This window comes from Balaenoptera musculus, chromosome 2 (assembly GCF_009873245.2).
Source record: "Balaenoptera musculus isolate JJ_BM4_2016_0621 chromosome 2, mBalMus1.pri.v3, whole genome shotgun sequence".
NCBI lineage: Eukaryota > Metazoa > Chordata > Mammalia > Artiodactyla > Balaenopteridae > Balaenoptera > Balaenoptera musculus.
Window position 1 is genome coordinate 74,851,018 of NC_045786.1, and position 19,857 is coordinate 74,870,874.

The window sequence follows — 19,857 nt, forward strand, 5'->3', positions numbered from 1 at the left end:
CAATCATAAGTCATGATGCTAACAAGGGCACTTCACCTCTGTGGTATTCTTCCCGAAATCCACAACCCCAGTCAAACCAATGAGAAAAATATTAGACAAACCCAAATTGAGGGACATTCTACAAAACACCTGATAAGCACTCCTCAAAACTGTTAGTCATGAAAACAAGGAAAGACGGAAAAACTGTGAGAGCACAGGAGACTACAATCAAGTAATGTACTAATGTTGGTTTCTTAGTTGTGATACATGTACAATAGGTAAGATGTTAACAATAGGAGAAACAGTGAGGGGTTTATGGGAATTCTGTGTACTATCTTTGCAACTTTTCTGTAAATGAAAAACTGTAAAATAAAAACTTTTTTTTAAGGGGAAGGGGGGCACTAGGGTATTATTTGCAAATTTCCCCCATTCCTAGGAAAGGGAGGAGACAAATGAGAGACAATGGAGCTTACCCTGCTCTCCAATCTCACCATTACCTGACTACTGCCAACAATATCCCCAAAAATCTTACACTGAACTACTAAGGGAGGAGGGAGTGGGACTCTAAGGCTGGAACTACCAAGGGAAAAGAAAGGGTCTAAAACTGTCTGGTAGCTCCACTGGGATAGCAAGGCATGTATCTGTGTACACTGGGAAATTATGTATAATTCATGGAATTTCTACAGAGAAATTATTGAATGGTGTCACCTTTCCAAATTACCACTGGGAATTTGGCAAATAAAAATGTATTTCTTGGGCTCAACATCACCAATTATTGCAGAAATGCAAATCAAAATTACAGTGAGGTACCACCTCACACCAGCCATCATTAAAAAGTCTACAAATAACAAATGCTGGGGCTTCCCTGGTGGCGCAGGGGTTAAGAATCCGCCTGCCAATTCAGGGGACATGGGTTTAATCCCTGGTCCGGGAAGATCCCACATGCCGCGGAGCAACTAAGCCCATGTGCCACAACTACTGAGCCTGCGCTCCTAGAGCCCGCGAGCCACAACTACTGAAGCCCGCCTGTCACAACTACTGAAGCCCGCACACAAATATCTGGACAAAACTATAATTCAAAAAGATACATGCACCCCTATGTTCATAGAAGCACTATTCACAATTGCCAAGACATGGAAACAACCTAAATGTGCATCGATAGATGAATGGATAAAGAAGATGTGATACATATATGCAATGGAATACTACTCAGTCATAAAAAAGAATGAAATCATGCCATTTGCAGCAACATGGATGGAACTAGAGAATATCATACTAAGTGAAGTAAGTCAGAAAGAGAAAGACAAATAGCATATGATATCACTTATATGTGGAATCTAAAATATGAAACAAATGAACGTATCTACGAAACAGAAACAGATTCACAGGCATAGAGAACAGACTTGTGGTAGCCAAGGGGCGGGGGTGAGGTCGGGACGCAGTGGGAGTTTGGGGTTAGCAGATGTAAGCTCTTATATATAGAATGGATAAACAACAAGGTCCTACTGTATAGCATAGGGAACTATATTCAATATCCTGTGATAAACCATAATGGAAAAGAATAAAAAAAAAGAATGTATATATATGTACAACTGAATAACTTTGCTGTACAGCAGAAATTAACACAGCATTGTAAATGAACTGTACTTCAATTAAAAAAATGTATTTCTTGGGTTAAAATGTTCAGCAACCATGCATTAACAGCCAATATGTACACAAAGCATTCATGTGCCCAAATGCATGTGTGAGTGTGTTTTATCACTTTTTTGTGATATAAAGAGTGAAGGAAAGAAAACTTAGTAGTAGTAGTACTTCCAAGCACTAAAGGCTACAGTGTCTTAATCATTAAATATGTACGACAACTACATTAAGACAAAACACTAGAATTAAGCCATTTGTTCTTATACAAACTAGGAAATCTTTGGTCCCAACCTTGACAACCTTGGTTTGGTGTTGGACCGTAACAAATCCCCTTCAGCTGGAATGTATGCCAAATCAAAAAATTCATGTGCTATGGACTGAACTGTGTCCCCTCAAAACTCATATGTTGAAACCTTAGCCCCCAGTACCTCAGAATGTGACTATATATAGGGCCTTCAAAGAAATAATTAAGGTTAAATGAGGTCAAATGAGTGGCCCCTAATCCAATCCGACTGGTGTCCTTTATAAATAGAGGAAATCTGGACACTCAGAGAGACACAGAGAAAAGACCATGTGAGGATGCAACAGGAAGGCAGCCATCTGCAAACCAAGGAGAGAGGCCTCAGGAGAAACCAAACCTGCCCACAACTTGTTCTTGGACTTCTTGTCTCCAGAACTGTGACGAAATAGATCTTTGTTATTTAAGTCACCCAGCATGTGGTGTTTTGTTATGGAAGCCCTAGCAAACAAATACACCATGCAATGAACATTTCCTAAGTGCCAGACTGTCCCAAATATTGCAAATACAAAGATGAATAAGACACAGACCTGTCCTTAAGAAGTTACAGTCCAGCAGGTAGAGAAACCTATCAGTACGTTGTTAAAATGCAGTGTCATGAAAGAGTATGCACTGAAACAACCGGAGTAGAACTTAATTCAATTCTGAAGGGGAAGCTGTACCAAGGAAGGTTTTCCAGGAAGAATAAAAGGAAAAATAGTGAAATGGGAAGAAACGAGACTTGATTACCCTATTTTCCATGGCAGAAGTTCTCTGAATGAACCATATATTTAATGATGAAGTACACCTAAAAAATTTTAAAAACCAGAGATCTGAAAGACAACATATGATCTTCTGAGAGACAACATATAATCTTCAAATATGCCATTCCACTTCAAACAACTATTTGTCTAGAATTACTGTTAAGAAGAAAAGGAGAAAGTAAGATGACTTCTTGGGATACTTTTCAGCATATGAAAGAATAGACTAAGGTCCACAGAATTACAAGAATTCCCCCAGAATTTGTTTTAATTTAGTATGAGACGGAGGAATCTACTTCACAAGAACTAAAGCCCTATGTTCTCCCTTCATTTCCACCCTTAACACTAAGCTCGCTCCCTACCACTCTAATCAGGCAGCACAGTCTCAACTTCATTACCCTTCAATAGGTAGAGAAGAATTGTAAGCTACAATACACTTTGAAGTTAAAACAGAATAAAGAGCAATCCCAAAACTTGTGTGGAGTATACAAATAATCAGCAACATAAAATGAGCTGTATAATTAAAAATCAGCCTACAACGTGCATTCCAAAATCTGTTTTTAGCCATGATTTCACATGAGGGCATAAATGGAATGCTCACCATAGTCTCAAGTGACACAAAGCTGAAAAAGGATTACATATAAACTGAATGACAAAATCAAGACCTGAAAATAAAAGCTTAGAATGAGATGAGCAAAATCATTGAAAACAAAAACTTTAATTAATATAAAGTACAACTAAGTTTACCTTATTATATACAGATTAAAAACATAGGGGAGGAATTTTTTTAATGTTTTTCACTGAATAATTTGCCTAAAGTCAATAACTGGGTAATATTCAGAGACATTCAGTTACAAATGCTCCAAGTTCTAATTTTGCTCTAGTTCTACAAAAAGAATATATGATATAACCATCTTTTTTTTAGCCTCAAATATCTAAGTTTTCTGGTCTGAATTTATCAAATTTAAAAGACATTTTCATAAATCATCACCATCTGGTCACTTATGTGAAAGTGGAATGGAAAAAAGTGAGTTCTACCAGCATCTTCCTCATAAAGACACTCACCTTCACAAGGATTATTCTCTAGCCACCCCCCCAAAATATGAACAAAGAAATCCTCCCAAAACTACTAACATGTAAAAGTAAAATGTATGACAATAATAACACAAAGCACAGAAGGGGAGCAAAGAATAGACTGTTGTGTTTCTTACATTATACATGAAATAGTCTATTATTCCTTGAAGGCAGACTGTGAAAAGTTAAATATGCATAGTGTGAACCCAAAGAGACCATCAAAGATAAAAAATAAAACAAGTAGGTATAGCTAGTAAGTCCATAGTGGAAGTAAAATGTAATGCAAAAAACAAAACTAAAAAAAACTCAAGACTAAAGGGGACAAGAGAAGGGGGGAAAAAGGAACAGAGAATAAATGGGACAAATAGAAAACAAATAGCAAGATGACATTAAAGCCCAACTGTAACAAAACAGGGTGCTATTGGCATACAGATAGACTGGAAAGTCCAGAAATAGCCTCACACATATCATCAAATGATTTTCAACAACAGTGCCAAGATAATAGGGAAAGAGTAACTCTTTTCAACAAATGGTGGTGGAACAACTAGTGAGCTGTGTGGGAAAAATCTCAACCCCTACCTTACACCAGATACAAAAATTAACTCAAAACAGATCACAGACTTAAACCTAAAAGCTAAAACTTCAAAAAGAAATGAACAGAAAATTTATGTGATCACACCATGGGCAAAGATTTCATAGAACACAAAAAGGACTAAACATTTTTTTTTTAACTGAGAAACTAGACTTTATAAAAATAAAAGTCTTCTATTCTTCAGAGATACCATTAAGAAAACAAAAAGGCAAGATAGCAAGCATAAGACAGAGAAAATTACATATACATATATATAATTTACATGTATATACAAATACACACCCAATTTGAATCCAGAATATATGTAAAACTCTTACATCTTAATAAGACAACCCCCCAAAAAACAGGCAAATAATTTTTAACATTTTTCTAAACATATATAAATGGCCAGTAAGTACATGAAAAAATGCTCAATAGTTTCAGTTATCAGGGAAATGCAAACTAAAACCACAGTGAGATACAACTGTATACCCAATAAAAGGCTAAAAGACTAAAAAGACCAAAACCACCAAATGTTAAGGATATGGCACAACTGGAACTCCACATACAACTCTTAGTAGCTGCTAGTAAAGTCACACGTTCACCTAACCTATAATCCAGTAAATCCACACCTAGGTTGGAAAATACAGGTATACAAAAAGATTTGTATGTGAATGTTCAGAGCTTTACTCATAAGAACCAAAAACTGGGAAAAACAAATCTCCAACAAGTGAAAAGATAAACAAATTATGATATATAGGTACAATGGGATACCAAACAGTAACAAGAACAACAGCAAAGAAGGAACTACTGATACAAGTAACATTACAGATGACTCTCAAAAACACCCTGCTAAGGGAAGGAAATCAGATATGAAACATCTATCCATACTGATTCCATTTATATGAAGTTCTAGATCAGGCAAATTTAGTCTAAGATGAAAAAAAATCAAAATAGCGGTTGTGTTCTACAAAGGATAGGGGGAAAGAATTGAACAGGAGGCACGTGAGGGAACTTTTCCGAGGTGACAGTGATGTTCTACCTCTTCATAAGGATTTGGGTTACACAAATGTATACATTTGGCAAAACTTAAATGGTACACTTAAGATTTGTGCATTTCACTGTATGTAATTTTACTTCAAAAACAAAGAACTGTAAACAAATATTCAACTCTAGTCAATGACATGGAAGCTGAATTTGTTTAGGGGTAAAATGCACTGATGTCTGCAACTTAATTTGCAATACAAAGCCAAACAAACAAAACACCACACACACCAATAAACTTGACTGATGAATGGTTAGAGGAATGGATAGATGGAATGATATGTGATAAGGCAAAAAAGCAAATTGGTAACTGTAGAATCTAGGTGATAGGGAAATGGGTACTTGCTGTACAATTCTTTCAACTTTTATATGTTTGAAATTTTTCACAATAAAATGCTAGACAGAAAATATTTAATGAGCAGAAGCCAGACACAAAACAGTAATATTACATGATTTGTATGTATATGAGGTTCTAGAACAAACAAAACTAATCCATGATGTCAAAAATCAGATCAGTGGTTGCCTGGGACAGGAGATAGGGATGACTTATTGCAAAGGAGCAAGAAAGAACTTTCTAGGGTGATGGAATGTTTTATGTCCTGATTGGGGTGTTGGTTACATGGATGTATATATTTGCCAAAACTCACTGAACTGTACAGTAAAATGTGTGCCTTATACTTTTTATAAATTATACTTCAATTGATTTTTAAAATATCTTCACTACAGAAAATCTAGAATACACAGAAAAAGCACAGAAAAATTAAGTCCCTCCTAATCACACCATCCAAATAAAATATCACCATCCTTCCCTCTCTTTTAACAAAGGCCATGCCCAGGGGAGATAAAAATACAGCTTACTGTTTTCATTAAAGGTATTACAGAAATTCAGATTAAGCCCCTGAATTTTGGAATTCCTTTCTCATGTGACTCAAAACCTAATGAACTTAAATCCCTTCAACTCCATCATTGCTGTGAGTCTTCATCACGTTACTAACCATCCTGTTCCTAAATTTCCTCATCTGAAAAATGGAAGTATTTACCTCAAAAGGTTGTTATAAATTTTAGGCAAAATAATGTATGCACATACTGGCTTTCATTACTGTTTTTAAAGCTAAATAGTCAACTAGCTTTTAGAAATCATCTTGGCAAAAAAGTCCACAATCTGCCCCCCATGAATTTTTCCTTTTTTTTTTTTTTTTGCAGGCCTTCAGTTCTGTAGGTACACCCACCTCAAGTTAGTCTTATTTGAGAGAACCTCAAATTCCTCTTGCAGATCAGACCAAAACCCTGAGTTGTTAAAGCCCCAAAGCAAAGGTTGGGGTAACAAAATAAAAATAAAACAGAAAACTAGATTAGAAAACATGGCAGCTACTTTGAGAATGTAAGATCTAATATGCTGAGCAAAAGTGTCCAAGGGAAAAATTTCTCCCTGAACAAAGTCCAAGCGTACTTAGATAAAAGTTGCTTTTGCTCTACCTATGTGATCTAGGTCAAAATATGTAACCTGGAGAATATTAATTAAATAGTATGTTTTAAAGAATGAGAAAAAGAGTCATAAGAGAAAAACCAGGAAGAGTTACTGACACTTTAATGACTGAAGGTAAAGGCTGAAAACTGGATGGGGGAACACCTCTGGATAGAGAGCACACTAATATAAATTCAACTATATGAAGAAAAAAAAATAATTTAAACCATGTAGATTATGCCTGCTATTCTGCTCAATGAGTGTATGCCCAAAATGAACACAAAAAGGTAATATTTTACTACTCTCTAGTTGGCCTTACTTCCCATGTGCCTCTCATGATATGAGCATCTTGCTGTGCTGTCAGATTCTAATGTTTAGAGCCATTTATTTTTCCCATAACATGGACCACAAACATAGCCTACAACTTCATCTGGTGTTTAACAATGAAACGTGATTTGTTCCAACACTGAAGGAAAAATAGGATGTGTTGGACTTTTAGAGGCTGTATATCTATATTTTATATTTTATGGGCAACTTTAGGGATTTCCAAGGTTATTTGGACCAAATGACATTTTTGTCTTCCTTGAATCTGTGTATTCAGACAGCAAGTGAAAATCTTTGTGGCAAAAAGCAAAAACAGCAAGCTATTAAACAATCCCAGGGTACTGGTTTGGGGAAACCAAGAATTTATTATCCAGTATACTAATGTCAGCTACTTTACTCAATGAACTTTTTTAGTTTTTTGCTACCAGTCACTGCTCAAGGTGATAACTTAAAAGATAGTTAAGATGCTACCCTGTTCCAAGAATTTCGTATTCTAGATAAATATAGTAATCCTAACCTTAATGTGGATTCCTATACATGTCTAGCCTACAAACATCTACTCATATACTTTTTGGGCAATCTTCAGAATTTTGGTTTCAGTATACATAAACTGTGACTTCTTCCTGTTGGGGAAGAAAGTGGCAACTGAAAAAGAGGCAACTAAGGGTTAGTGAAGATGACAGGAGAGAAAAGAAGAAAATCTTTTAAATTGAAACTTGTTCAAGATAAAGGAAGATGACTGAAAAGTAAGTCGAGGCATTAGAACTGCTATCCAGAACTGCTATCTATGAGGAAAAATATTCACTCACACTGGAATAAAATGGGTAAATGCAAGTCTAGGAAGAAGGTTTCAGAAAAGATCTATTCAGTTCTAAGAGGATAATTACAAGTCAAGTTATCCAAACTTTTTCTATCCCAAGCATCTGAAATCAGATCAGGATCTGGAAACAACACCCAGGTAACAGAAATGAATTTTACAGTAGTTTATTAACATTTTAGAAGATACAATATCACTGATAATACATTAGCTACCATTTACTTATGTATTGTGGTCATTCAACAAGTATTTATTGAGAGCCCATTACAAGCTGGGCACCATTCTAGACACTGGGATCAGCAGTGAACAGAACACAGAAAGTCTCTCATGGAAATTGCATGCAAATGAGGACAAACAAGACACGAGTAGACAAACAATCAAGATAATTTTAGAAATATGTGCTCTTAAGGAAATAAAACAAATGGTAAAGGTTAACCATCAACAGTCTCCTCGCTAAGAAGCTAAAGACACGAATCATGAGAAGGAACCAGCCACCAGTCAACCAAGCCACGCAGTTGTAGAGGAACAGCATTCCTAGCAGGGGGAAACAGTAAGGAAAGATCATGTAGCAGGAACAGGCCTAACATGTACAAAGAACAGAAAGAAGGGGAGTGGGAAGAAAAGGAGATGGCACACAATAAGCATTTTTTAAAAATATGTGCACGCGCGCACACACACACACACACACACAGAGGAACTAACAGCAAGTACGAAACAGCAACAAAATTCAATCATCTGACTTCACAAGCAATTCCAAAAAGAGAACAGAGGAAAAAATGACTAAGTAGTTATCAAAGCTAATATAAGAACGTTTCCTAAAAATGAAGGACATAAACCCTTTCTACCTTTGTCCTAAGAGACTACCATTTTCTCCTCCACTCCACTTCAGCTGCAACAGCTTCTTGGCTATTCCTCTGCCGGCCAAGCATACTATTGCTATTCAGTCTGCCCAGAATGCTTGTCCCCAGGATATCCATAAGGCTCTCCTACCTGCTTCATTTGGGTCTGTGCTTAAATGTTTCCTTATCCTTGAGACCATCCCTGACCACCTTATACTTAAAAAGCTAACCCTACCCCCATCTTCTTTTTCCAGCTCAGTTATTTCCATAATCACCATCTGTAAAATTTACTTGTTTTCCCACTAAGGCCAAGACTTGATTTTCATCACTACTGTGCTGAACACATAGTTGGCATTCAGTAAATATACGCTGAATTGTTATTTAAAATATGCAACATACGAGACCATGGAGTTAAAGAAACCCAGAGACCTTTATGAATTGACTGTGAATCTGTATAAAGAGTAACAAAGCCTCTCAAAACATTTATATTCTTACAGTAAAAGGTTAAACTGATATTTATATAATACAAGAGTAAACATGAAGTATGTTTTTGAAAATCAGGAAAAATAAAATAAAACAATCTAAAATTGTGATACAACTATATTGGGAGAAACGGTAAAGAGAGAAGTGTGAACTCCTTTTCCATAAGCAGTCAAAAGGTAACGCTTAAAACTGCTTAATCCTCTGGATTAACCAGCTGTAGCAGCAGTCTTTAAACTTTTTGACTTGTGAACCCCTTTTCACTCTTAAAAAATAATTGAGGAACTCAAAGAGCTTTTATTATGTGGGTTGTATGTACTGGTAATAATATTATAAAGGAAAGTTGGTAAATGCTTTAAAATTTTTTATTTAAAATCAGCAAAGGTAAATCCACTTCATGCTAATAAGTAACATATATGAATGTATTTTTCCAAAAAAATTAGTAAGAGTGGCACTGCTGTACATTTTTGCAAATCTCTTTAATAGAGAAACCCGATTTCTTATATCTGCTTCTGTAGTCAGAAATGAAAAATTCTAAAATTTCAAGATTCTAAAATTCTAAAAATTCAAAAATTTCTAAAATGAAAATCCAGCTTCACACCAATATGTAGTTGATAAAAGAAGGAATATTTTTAATATTTTCAGATAAGTGTGGATATTATTCTTCTTTGATATTAAGCCAAAACTTAACACGCGTAATTCTGTAAAGGTTAGCTGCAAGGTGGACTCTGAAACCATATCAATGAAACTTTCCAGACCATTTTATTTAAAATCTATTGATCAAAAAAAAAAAAAAAAAACTATTGATCTATCTTGCACTTAAGTAGGCCCTTATACCCACAGCATAATTCTGTTAATATCCTGCATTGATCTTTTGAAAAAAGTTGGTCCACCGAGTTATGCACATCTTCCAAACAATGACATGTTTCATTATAATACAGCAAATTTTAAAAAATCACATTTGTTAATATCACCAACAATTTCATCAGCAAGGTCCTGAGACGTTGCCAAGATCACAGTGGCAGATATGTTTTCCAAAATTCTAATTTCTGCTTGAAAGCCTTAATTTTATCCTGGCAATAAATTCTGTTGGTTGTTTTCCCTAAAGTAACAGGCTCACTTCATTTATTTTTGAGAAAATATGTACAAATACCCAAGTTTAAATAACTACAGTTTGTCATTCTTTCAAGTAAAAATAGTGTTCCATGAAAAAAGCAACTAGTTTGCTAGTTCGGCGCGCAACTCAATCACACAAATATTTTTCTTCAAGACAAGCATCATACTTTGGTATGCAGCAGAAGTGTCGTATAACATTCTTCTCATTTTGTCACATGAAATATTAAAAAAACATGTACTCAAGGGTCAAGATTAATAAAATTAACAAGCTTTACTGCTTCATGGAGGATATTCTTAAATGAAACCAGGTTTTCTTCCCCAACCGTTAATGTATAGTGATGAAGAACATGACTATTAGTACAATTTTTGCCACTGTCTTGATATGCACTGCAGGGCCAGTAGTTTTACCCACCACTGTGTTTGCACCATCAGTGCAAATGTCAACACAGTTAAGTAACAAAGAAGAAGTTAGTATTATTATGAAATAGTTTCAAACCAACAGATAACTTGAAACATTTGAAGACCCCCCTCAAGACTCCACAGACCACAGAGAACCACTGCTCTGGAGATACGTATAAACTAAGAAGAGGGAATATGTCTCCAGGGAAAAGAACTGGGTGGTAGGAAGACAGGGATGGCAAGAAGACTTATCTTTCCCTGTATACCCTTTGTACCCTGGGAATTTAGTATCCTTTGTATTGATATGTATTTTACCTTAAAAAATTAAATAATTATTTTAAAAAACAAAAAAATGTAAACTGACATCTAAAGTGGCTAAGTAGATATATAAGCATATTATTTAGAAATATGAAGGTAAATACCAAAAGGAAAAATATTTTTTAAGAGCCGAAAGTGTTCCCACTTAGGAAGTGGAACTAGGAGATTAGGAGGGGTAGCAGAGGGGACTGTTGTTTTTTTTCACTATAAGCCATTTGGAACTAACTTTTAAACCATGTACAGATATTAATTGGTTCAAAAATAAAAATCGGGCTTCCCTGGTGGGGCAGTGGTTAAGAATCTGCCTGCCAATGCAGGGGACACGGGTTCAAGCCCTGGTCCCGGAAGATCCCACATGCCGCGGAGCAACTAAGCCCGTGCGCCACAACTACCGAGCCTGCGCTCTGGAGCCCGTGAGCCACAACTACTGAAGCCCGCGCGCCTAGAGCCCGTGCTCCACAACAGGAGAAGCCACCGCGATGAGAAGCCCGTGCACCGCAACGAAGAGTAGCCCCTGCTCACCGCAACTAGAGAAAGCCTGCGTTCAGCAACGAAGACCCAATGCAGCCAAAAATAAATAAATAAAATAATAAATAAAAATTTTTAAAAAAATAAATAAATAAAAATCATTCAAAATACTGCCAGGAAAAATACTTAAAAGTTAAGTTTAAAAGACAAATAAAGCAAATACCGATGCAAAAGTGAGAGAATGGCTGTGAAATATACCAAGATGTAACAGTAACTGCCTGGAATAATGTGCCTTTGAGTTCCCACTCTTGTATGAAATATCATTCTATATTACAATAAAAACATTTTCATTTAAAAAGCTAGTTAAAAAGCAACAATTTCCTCAAACCAGAATGTCTGATGACTCAGGTAAAAACAGTTAAGTAGGGACTTCCCTGGTGGCGCAGTAGTTAAGAATCCACCTGCCAATGCAGGGGACACGGGTTTGAGCCCTGGTCCAGGAAGATCCCACATGCCGCGGAGCAACTAAGCCCGTGCGCCACAACTACTGAGCCTGCGCTCTAGAGCCCACAAGCCACAACTACGGAGCCCAAGTGCCACAAATACTGAAGCCAATGCGCCTAGAGCCCGTGCTCTACAACAAAGAGAAGCCACCGCAACGAGAAGCCCACGCACCGCAAAGAACAGTAGCCCCCCGCTCGCCGCAACTAGAGAAAGCCTGCGTGCAGCAACGAAGACCCAATGCAGCCAAAAATAAAAAAATAAAATTTATTTTTTTAAAAAAACAGTTAGTAGTATAAACCTTAAGTCATTTTTTAACAGTTAAGTGGTTAAACCCTCCCCACACACATATACATACACACACAGACACAAGGCAACATAAAATAAAATAACCTTTTTTTTCTTCTATTTCATTTGATCACGATTAAGATCAAATCAGAACTTATGTATTTGAAAAAGAAAAGAATAAAATAATTGCTTTACGGTAAGTATAATTGCTAAATCTTATGTAATTACTTCATAAACAAAATCTTCAGAGAAATACAAACCCACTATCAAAGTCTAATTTAAATTTAGTTTCTCAAAAGATGTCCTGATCCAGAAAAGAAGAGCTTATTTCTATATATAAATAGATAACTCAAAAGCAAATTGGATTCCCCACTGTAAGGACCCAGGGCTCCTTGGAGTATGGCTGATTCCAGGACTGAGATGTGCAAAAAGAGAGGAAATACTCCAAAAAAATTATGAGAGTATGTCAAAAAGACACAGAAGCCAGGGTAGAAACGCTCCCACTGGACAAACCTGGGACAATCTGAGCATCAAAATAAATAAAGGCAGTAATGTAGTATAACCCATTGAGTAAGATAGGAAGTACATAAGTCCATATTGATAACAGATAGATAAAAGGATGCTTCTGCCTTAAAACAGAACACCTACTGACATAAAGAAATGGAGTCAGAAAATAACCATTTTGCAACCATCAATATAAACATCAGCACAGGCAAGAATCATCAACGGATGTTAAATCCAGAAGGGAAATTTCATGAAAATACAGATCTGATTAGAAGCAGGATATATGCTCTATCTCAAAGTTATCCCCACAGACTGCTTATTAGGTGAGAGGGGAAAAATAATAACTATACATTCCTGTGAAGAAACCAGACAACACCGTGACCAGGTAACTAAAACTTAACATCACCAATGAGGGGCAGACCGATAACAGGTACTTCAATATCATACCCTGAGAAAGATACAAAATCCCCCGCTGGGGATGCATAACCTGAATCTAATTATGAGGAAACATCAGACAAATCCAAATTGAGACTACTCTATGAAATATATAGCCTGTATTCTTCAAAAATGTCAATACAATGAAAGAGAAAGGCTAAGATACTGTTCCAGATGAAAGGAGACTGAAGAGAGATGACAACTACATGCAATTTGCAATCCTGGCCTGGATCCTATGGGGAAAATGCTACAAAGAAACAAATGCTATTACTGGGACAAACTGACAAAACTGGAATAGGGGCTATAGATTAGATAGATTAGATAATACAGTATTATCAATGTTAGATTTCCTGAATCTGGTGACTGTATTGTGATAATGCAAAAGAATACAATACACAGTGAATATTTAGAGACTTGGGCATAATACATTCAATTTACTTTCAAGTGATTCACAAAAGAGCACTAAAGCAAATGCAACAAAATTTTAAAAACTGGTAAATCTGACTAGAGGATATTGAAGAGTTCTCACTACCATTTTTTAAATTTTCTTTAGGTTTGAAATTCTTTAGGTTTGAAATTATTTCAAAATAAAAAATTTAAATAAAGGCAAACTGGGATGTCAAAAGGTGGTAAAGTAAAAAAGTGATTTATTCTGATGCCCTATAGCACATATGAATAAGGGAAATGAATACAACAGTGACTCAGACTGGCACACAGCTGCATATAGAACTTCCTAAACTCTCAATTCTCTAGAAAAAGAAAAAAACAATTTTTTTTTTTGGCCACACTGTGCAGCATGCGGGATCTTAGTTCCCCAACCAGGGATTGAACCTGTGCCGCCTGCATTGGGAGCACAGAGTCTTAACCACTGGACCGCCAGGGATGTCCCAAGAAAAATATTTGTTTAGTAACCACATAAACACTAAGATGCTGATCCTGTATACCCTCAGGAAAACACAGAAACCTATGATTTCATGTTAACACAGTCCACACTGAGGGACTCTCCCTTCATCCAGCAAACCATAAGCTCCTCACAGGCAGGCCTTAAGGTCCTGCTCTTTGTTTTAACTCAAGCACCGACACAGTGCCTGAAATACAGTACTCATACTTGTTGAATAAATGATGAATGTTTAGAAAGAGGAACAAAAGTCTACATTTTATCAAAACTGGGAGGAAGAGAAAAAAAAGGAGAAGACATCTAAATAGGGTATATATTATTTAAAATGCATTTTAAAGTATGAACATTTTCAAACCTCATAAAAGGAGAACAATATTATTACTACACATACACCTATCACTCCAACACAACAATTATCAGGATTATTCCACACTTGCTTCATCTAACTCATCTCTCCCATCCTTTCTTTGCTCTGAAGTATTTTTAAACGAATACCAAACAAATTTCTCTTCCACATTCTTCAGTCTCCATCTCTAAAAATGGGCATTTTCTTACATGAACATAATGCCATTAGCATCCCTCACAAAACTAACAATAATTCCTTGAAATCATCTAATACCTATCTACATTCAAATTTCCTCCAAAGTGCTTCAAAAATTACTTTCTACAGTTGGTTTGAGTCAGGATTTAAACAATGTCAACACACTACATTTGGTTACTACACATAAGTATTTTTAACCTTCCTTTTACAATTGTCTATCAGTAATTACGAAAAAGCCTAACAGACAAACCAAACAATTAATTCACAATTGTAGATTCTCCAGAATCAAACCCAATCTAATGTATTTACTGCTTGCTTTGTCTGCAGCACTCTTCCTCCAGATTGCCACTGTGGCTGACTCTTTTTAATCACTGATCGCAAATCAAGTATTACCTCTAAAAAGAGGCCCTTTCTAACCTCTCAATGCACAGTAGAGCCCCACTTTCATTCATTCTCCATTACATGCCCCTATTTTCTTCATGGCACTTACCACTACATAAAGCTATTCTGTTTATTGTTTCCCCTAATAAAATATCCACTGCATGAAGGCAGAGTGCCTTCTTCACTGAAGGCCAAGAATAATGCCAAGAACATGAGACAATCAATAAATACTTACAGAATGATTAAATAGTAATGCAGTACCTCTATCTAAAATGTAAGCTCAGTTTAGTATTTGTTTTTAAACATTTGTAGCTCACTCACTGCTCACATCATGGTATAAATTGAGTACCTGCAGAAACTTGGGCCAGCTGTTACCAAAACACTATGGGATGCAGCAAAGAAAGAACAGAGGTGTAAGGCATTCAAATGCATTTCTGGAAATTCACTCAACAATGATTACGGGTTTCTGAAAGAAAAATTACTCAGGATGATTTAAAGAGCATTAGCAGGAGTAAAAGTTTCATTTTTTAGTATCATATGAGAGCTAATCATGAGTAATATCTACAATGGGACAGAAGCATTATCTAGAACAACAAACATGGCTCAATCATTTGTTTTGTTTCGTCTTTTTTTTCCCCCTGTCTCTAATATATACATACCATGAAGGAATTAATACTCTCAGTATAGCATTTCTTTCTGGGGACTGGATCATGATGAATACGATTAATACCAAAAACGTCTAACTAAAAATGCAAACCATCTGTGACCACCTAGAGGGGTGGGATGGGGAGGGTGGGAGGGAGGTAGATGCAAGAGGGAAGAGATATGGGAACATATTGTATATGTATAACTGATTAACTTTGTTATAAAGCAGAAGCTAATACACCATTGTAAGGCAATTATACTTCAATAAAGATGTTTTAAAAAAAAAAAAAAATGCAAACCATTAAAATTGGGACCTAGAGAAAGCTAGAGTTACCTATCCCACACTTCTCATTTAACAGTTGAGAGAGATCTGAAGCCCCGGATGGATGGTCATCCACAAAGTCACAGATCTAATGAATAGCAAGCAAAGCTAGATTTAAAATCCAGATCTCCTGTCTCTAGCCCTATACTCTTTATGTATAATAATGTCACCCATAGAATGTTAATATCAACTTATAACATACTTTACCATCATTTTTAGTACTGTCACTTTTTTTTTTTTCCTATTGAAATCCTAGCCACCAGGGGAAATGTCAAAACAAGGGCACATATAATTACGCTCTAAGTAAAGCATGTTACAGAAACCCCTTTGACAAAATAATACAAGAAGCATCTAAAATTTTTAATTGGTTTGATTCAATGAGGTTTTTATTCCACATTTTAAATTTTAAAGTGAAAATAACTATTTAGGAATATCTATTGACTATTCCTTTGCTTTAGACGAGTAAATTGCTGACCTCTTATCTTAAAGATCAGTATAGCTATTTTTCAATTATCTGTAGAAATAGAGTACTGAAGTGAAATTTGTCAAGGTATAACCTCCACTGCGATGCATTTTTCACCAAAATGAAATTATTTTTACTACATCTTTCGTCAAAAACCAACTCTAGTGAAAGAACTAATATGCAAGTGACCAAAAGACACCAAACAAAAGGGAAAAAGTGACAGAAGGATCCATATACATAAGATACAGCTTCCCTGATGTATAAGGAGAAACTCTAACCTTCCTAGTTTCCCTACAATATTGTTCAGACCAATTCATAAATACCCTCACCAGTTCTTAGACTACTACTCTGAATTGTAGAGGCAAACAAATGCACAGGAGAGAGATGTCATTTGTCCAAGGTTAAATGACAAGAGATGGACAAAAGTAAAATAATTCAAGGCTTTAAAAAAAAAAATTTAAGATTCTTTTCAAAGTGAAAGGGTTTCTTTCTCACCCTACTTGTTTTGTCTCACAAACACGACCAAACACTACTGTTTTGTATGAAAAAAATAACCTGGTTCACACTGACATGAAAATTTTTACTAAAAAACATATAGTAATGAAATATCAAAATGTAGATTTTTCATCCTAATAAAACCAAGTAAAACCAGTATTATAAAACTTCTATGTAATATCTTAATCACATACTAACATTTGAAAGCAATGACACAAAAAACAAAATGGGAAAGGAATGGAACCTTAGCTTATCTTTCCCCAGTCTGTTCTTTTTGGTTGAAGAGGTCCCTAAAACAAGAAAATTAAACATAAAACACCAAATGAAATAAAGTTTGGATTAAGTCAGGTTCAAAAAGCTTTATGAACTATGAAATGAAGTCTATGTCAGCTGGCATTTTACCACCCTAGAGAGTTCTAAATTCATACTGCACATAAACCAAGAAGCAGGAAAGCATGCAATACAATGGAATCACCCCACACTACAAACATGAACAAATTAAATGAATACCCTATACTTCCTGGTATTTTTTAAACGTTAAAACTTAGACGTGCGTTAAGAACTTACCTGTAAAGATCTACTATAACCTATTTAAGAACTATGGTAACAAACCTCTATTTCTGCAGCATAGAACAAACATTTCCAACTACAACATTGTTATTGACTCTGATAAATTCTCTAAAAACAGTAACAAAAATATCAAGCTTCTTTTTTAATGACCAACCAGCCAACTCTATACAAAAATCTGACGGGTCTGTATCTCAGCTGTTCTGCGGTCTACGTTTCCTTCATCACAGAAGAAGGCAACTCCCTAACCGTCAGGGCTGACTTAGCGCCCTCCAACACCCCGGGTGCGGGTTACCTTCATCACTCCATTGTCAAATCGCACTCCCACGCCTCAGTCCTCAGCCCCCATCCTAAGACTCTAGGGAGAGTCGAAAAAGGGAAAGAAATCCCTTCACCCACAGCCCCTTACTGAGGGGGGTGGGTGTGTCTGTAGACAAATGCTTTGCTCAAACACAATTAAATCTTCTGCAGAGACCCAGACCCTAAGTCACTACGGAGCCAGCAATAACCGGCCGGTCGCCGACCCCAGCCTTCCGCGGCCGCAGCCCTTCCTCTTTCTCCCCTCCAGCCCGGCCCCTCCCCCGTTGCGCGCACGCGCGGCCTCCAATCGCTCCCCTCCCCCCGCCCTCCTCACCTTAATCATTAGCAACCCTCTTCCCAGGCTCCGGGAATCACTGGCCCAGGAAGGAAGACAGGAGATGTAAGGGGGGAAGAGGATGCGTCGAGAGCCAGTGATCCGCGCCTCGGATGTTGGCCTAATAGGCCCCGACAGTCAAGAGCAGCGTCTGTCACCGCCACCAAAACTGTACGAGCGGCAGCGCCTAGTTCGGCCCAGCTGACCCGGCTTGGGTTCAGAATGCCTAATTTGGTCCCACGGGAACTCCTTCCCCGAAGCTGCGGGCGTTTCTATGCTGCGCAGACCGAACACCTCGCCACCGTCGCCGCCACTGCTGCTGCTCTCCGGCCGCCGCCGCCTAACCAATCCCTCCTCTACCGAGCGAGCACGACACTGGGGGCTTTACGACAGTTCGCAAAGTGAGAGCGCAGTAGCCTTCTCGCCTCCATTAACATCTGTTTGTTTCTGCGCTTGCTCAGATTCTCGTTTCTCACCGTGCCGCCCCCTCTTGCCCGAGCCTGCCCCTTCGAACTCGCTTTATCAGTCTGTTGGCGAAACGGAGCGATGTCACAGAGCTCGTTAGTTTATTTTCCTTGGTGAAATGCGGTCAGTATTTAAACAAAATGCTGACTACGTCTTGGCTGATTTTTTTCATAACTAAAAGTTACAACTAACCACAGAATTATTGACAGTACTTAAGGTAACAAACAAAAACATCGTGGTTTAGTGTCTTTCGCAGCAAATGATACTGAAATCATACTTGCCAATGACATGGAGATCATGGTACCTCACCGTTAAGGTGAATTTGCTTCCGAAATCAGATGAAAAGTGGTGATAGGTATCCTGGGAACTAACTGTACAATCACATACGCCTTCTTACTTATTTTATAAAAATCAGTAGATAGCAAATGCTTCATTACGTGCATTAGGAGGATGTAGGGGAAAAGGATGTAGGCTTTGGAATCAGTCAAACTTCCTTTCAAATCTCAGTGATGCCAGACTTAGAGAATGAAATTACAGTTGGGGGTGGGGGGGAATAGGCTGGGAGTTTGGGATTGACATGTACACACTGCTATGTGTAAAATAGATAACCAACAAGGACCTACTGTATAGCACAGGGAACTTTGCTCAATATTCTGTAATCTAAATGGGAAAAGAATTTGAAAAAGAATTCTAAAAATTAAAAAAAATCCCAGTGATGCCAATTAACAGCTAGCTGTCTAATTGATTAGACCTTTGTAAATCTGTTTCCAGAAAGGAAGGATGGGAGAGAAGGAGGAAGGGAGAGAGAGAGGGAGAAAAGAAAAGAAAGAAAATGTCAATTTTACCTCAATTTAAAAAAATAAAATAAAAGCATATTTAAAACAAAAACAAAAATACCTCAGTTTCCTCCTCTGTAAACTGAGGTAACATCATTTCTCTTAAAGGGTTCTTGTGAGATTAAGACAGTTCACATAACGCTTCAAACATTAGTTACCAATTAAGTGTTCAATAAACATTAATTCCCTCCCTTTGTCATCAGCTTGTCTTTCTCAATACCCTTTCCTGTGTTTGTTCATGTTCTCCATATTGTTCAGTGAAGAAAATATTTTAAAATGATAATGATAATAAACAAGAAAGGATAGCAG

The 19,857-nt window shown here is 36.9% G+C and overlaps 1 protein-coding gene across 11 annotated transcripts in view; it reads right to left on the minus strand.

The window, feature by feature from the left end:
- RNF111 (ring finger protein 111) overlaps positions 1 to 18,686 on the minus strand; it is an 86,040-nt gene extending 67,354 nt beyond the window's left edge. For 5 of the 11 annotated variants that reach the window (XM_036842700.1, XM_036842695.1, XM_036842696.1 and 2 more), the window contains exon 1: positions 18,248 to 18,606. The gene's annotated coding sequence lies outside the window, so the exon portion shown is untranslated. Of the gene's footprint in view, positions 1 to 17,290; positions 17,337 to 17,908; positions 18,123 to 18,247 lie in introns of those variants that run through there. The other 6 variants (XM_036842692.1, XM_036842691.1, XM_036842693.1 and 3 more) reach the window with 5 other exon arrangements.
- Positions 18,687 to 19,857: the final 1,171 nt, after the last annotated feature.